Raw genomic sequence first — 4,169 nt, forward strand, 5'->3', positions numbered from 1 at the left:
CTTGATCACACTTGATACCCTCCACTCTTTTTGTAGTGGTCCAAAGCCAACGATTAAAGCCCGACAGTTGTATGCATAGCTCGTCAACGTAAGTTCTTTCTTCTTGCCTTTCTACTTTTTGGTTATCTATTTTAATGCGTCAGTTTCCTAGTTCCCTTTGTAAAAAATTTTCAAAGATGGACAATGGTAGGTAAAGGACTTTGGTGAGGAAGTTTTCCATTGCTCGCCTTAAGTAACAAGGGGAGTCGTCAGCTTCTCCTTCTAAGGTGACGCTCCTAAAAATGTTCCCAAGAGGAAGGGCACTAGAAAAGATGACCGTCCTACCAAGAAGGTGACGAGCTAATCTACTAGAGCAAATCAGGAGGATCTATCGTAGAAAGCTCCCCCACCTCCTCGTCATGGCCCTAGTAAGGGCCTAATGATGGCCTAAGGCCCCGTCACCTCTGGCCTTGTCTAGAGACTTGTGAGCCATAAGGAATATGCTATCGAGATGGTCAACTCGATCATTAAGGACATGGATGTGGATTAATGTGGCTAGCATGCCACTGAGGACTTGAGGGTTTCTAGCCTCTTTGACCTGGCAAAGGTGAGTATCTGTCGAGTTAGCTTTTTTCTTTTCTCCTTTTTTTTTCCTTCTCTATTATAATCATTATCTTTTTGTAGGCTATGGTAAGGATGAAGGCCCTTCATGTTATATGCGAGGCGAAGGAGGGGGTGGTCCGTCGCTAGCGTACACGTCTAGATTATGAAGCAAACCAGCTGAATCAATACAAGGAAACTACTCGTATTCTTAACGTTGATCTGATGGAGAAGAAGGCCAAGCTGGATATGGCTACCTATCGTTGTGAAGGGCTGGCTAAGGCGAACACCAACATAGTGACGGAGCTGGCCACCCTTTGTGAGCAGATGGAACAGGCTAAGGCTGAGGCCATGGTAGAGTACCAGACCTCTTAACCGTTCTACAATGAGTATGGTGGCTTCTATGGTGACAACTTCGATGATTGCCTTAAGCAGGTCACTACCCTTTACTCCAACCTAGACTCGTCTCAAGTGGTGATCGACGACACCATTCCACCAACGCCTGGTGGTGCAAACATTATTATGAATGAAGCTGACAGTGTCACCCACTTGGTGTAGGAAGAGTTAAAGGAACCTGCTCCTTCTAAGACCATCAACCAGAGCATCCCTAAAGGCCAAACTGTTCCAGATAGTCCATCTACTCCCGAGGGTTCGTCTACTCCTAAAGGTCAACCTGTTCCCAATGCTCCTCCAACCTAGCCTTGCTTTTTTATTATTTATTTTGGTGTTTTGTAAGAATAATTTCAAAACAATTGAGGCCTTATTTTGGGCTTTATGTATTAACTTTTATCCCCATCGGGTTTGTCGGGGCTTTTGTTATATTTGTCGTGGCTTTTGTTATGTATTAACTCCTAAGTGATCGCATACCCATGGATATTTTTTAGATATCCATCCACCGTGTAGGGTAAGGTTCATGATCGCCTGTAACTAGTTGCCCATCAGTCCCTTTGACCGTTCATTCGTCCCGTAGGTAGGAACTTAATAATTTTTAAGACCAAGGAACCTGTTGGTGCGTAAGGTTCATGATCGCCTATAACTAGGCACCTGTTAGTACCTTTAACAATTCATTCGTCCCGTAGGCAGGACTCAATAAATTTTAAGACTAAGGCATCCGTTGGTGCTATTGGTGATCCATCCACCCCATAGGTAGGACTTGATAAATTTTAAGACCAAGGCACCTGTTGACACCTTTGGTGATCCGTCCACCCCGTAGGTAGCACTTGATAAATTTTAAGGCCATGGTACCCATTGGTGTCCTTAGTGATCCATCCACCCCATAGGTAGGACTTGATAAATTTTAAGGCCAAGGTACCCGTCGATGTCCTTGGTGATCTGTCCATCCTATAGGTAGGACTTGGATTTTCTATAGAAAATTTCACAAAAAGTAGATCCTTGATAATAAATATGAATAATGTAGAAAAATATAGATAATATGTCTGATAATCCTCAAGTCTTATTTCAATAACTGAAAAACTTAATATCCTACTTTAATAGTAGTAGAAGGGAAAAGCAATAACAAAGTTTGTAAAAGCAATAACATAGTTTGTAGTTGTTCACTACTAGTAGTATCTCTGCAGGTGGTCGGTATTCCATGGATGATGGAATCATTGCCCGTCGAGGGTCTTTAGGTGGTAGGTCCCCTTTCTATGGTAGCCAACGATCATGTAGGGTCCTTCCTAGTTGGGGCCTAACTTCCCTACATAGGGTCTTTAGTAGCTGTTGTCACCTTCCTCAAGACTAGGTCCTCAACCTGAAAGTGAGGTTTGACCTTGGTGTTGTAATGCTTTGCCATCAGGTCCAGAAAATGCATGATCCGTTGCACAGCCATCGCCCTAACTTCATCCAAAAGGTCTAATTGCAAGAGTATTCATTCTTCATTCCTTCTTTGATCATGGTGGAACACCCTATAGCTAGTTAATCCAACTTCTGTCAAGATGATGACTTCACTCCAAAACATAAGGTGGAAGGTTGTTTTGCCTATGGGTGTGCGAGCCATCATCCGATATGTCCATAACACACTTGGCAGTTCGTCTGGCCATATCCCCTTTGCTCCCTCAAGCTGAGTCTTAGTTATCTTAAACAAGGATTGGTTTGTAACCTCAACTTGACCATTGGCTTGTGGATGGGTAGGTGGAATAGTGGTTTTTGATTCCTAGCTATTGGTAGAAGTCCTTGAATGCTTCGTTGTCAAATTGTTTTCCATTGTCAAAGACAAAGAATCTAGGGATACCGATGTGGCAAATGATGCTCTTCGAGACGAAGCCTCAAACATTCTTCTTAGTGATAGTGGCTAAGGGTTTTGCCTAGACCTATTTAGTGAAGTAGTCAATCCCTACGACGAGGAACTTAAGTTGTCGCATTGTTATGGGGAAGGGTCCCATTATGTCAAGCCCCTACTGAGCAAATGAACAGGGAGCATTCTTTGGGGTAAGCTACTCCAACGGTTGCCATATGATGTTGCTAAAGTATTAGCATCTATCTCACGCCTTTACATAGGACTGGGTGTCTATTTGCATAATGGGCCAATAGTACCCTACTCGTATAAGTTTATGAACTAGCGAGCGTGCTCTCGAATGGTTTTCACATGCTCCCTCATGGACTTCCCTCATAACGAGAGAAGCCCATTTTGTAAAAGACATCCCTAATCAGTATGAAATGTTATGACTACACCTTCAGCCTTCGAGAAGCATTGTGTTCTTCCGGTAGCATCCTATTCTTGAGGTAGGAGACAATTGGTGTCGTCTAATCGGCCCCTACGGGGATCACTTGTACACCTATTTTGTTAATCGCAGGTGAGTATTGGACAAAGGATAGTACCTGATCAGTGATGACCATGTGCTCCACAGATGCTGCTTTGGCTAGACGATCAGCTTGCTCATTCTCTTCCCTTGGGATTTGCACAAATTTAGCCAAGAACTTCTGGCTCACCCTTTCTTTGACCATACTTTGGTATTCCTTCATCTGTTCCCCTTTAGCTTTGTGGTCTCCGTTGATATGTCCAACGATAACTTGTGAGTCGCTGTGTATGACTACTAACAAAGCCCATGCTACTTTGGCTAAGTCAAGACCCATGAGGACTACTTCATACTCAGCTTTATTGTTGGTTGTCGAAAACTGGAAACATACCACACACTCTACCAAATCTCCTTCTAGTGATAGTAGGACAACCTTAACTCTTCCAAGGCGTTGGTTTGACAAGTCGTCCATCCATATCATCCATGGCCCTGGTCCTTCGTCTTCATCTTCCTTTGCTGTGAATTTGGCAACAAAGTTAGCCAAGGCATTGGCCTTGATCGTAGTTCTTGGTCGGTATAGTATGTCGAACTCACCAAGCTCATCACTCATAAGACCAATCGTCCAGCTGCCTTTGGATTGTTCATTGCCCTTCATAATGGTTTGTCCATCTGGACCACTATGTTATGTGCTTGGAAGTACGGCTTAAGTTTTCGAGCAGCCATGACCAGGGAAAAGGCTAACTTTTTCATAGGGGGTACCTTCCTTCTGCCCCTCAAAGTGCTCAACTAGAGTATTAGATAAGTAACTGTATATGATCCTTTTCTCGAATGAGGACAGTGCTAATGGCCGTTAGG

This window comes from Quercus suber, unplaced genomic scaffold (assembly GCF_002906115.3).
Source record: "Quercus suber isolate HL8 unplaced genomic scaffold, Cork oak 2.0 scaffold_46, whole genome shotgun sequence".
NCBI lineage: Eukaryota > Viridiplantae > Streptophyta > Magnoliopsida > Fagales > Fagaceae > Quercus > Quercus suber.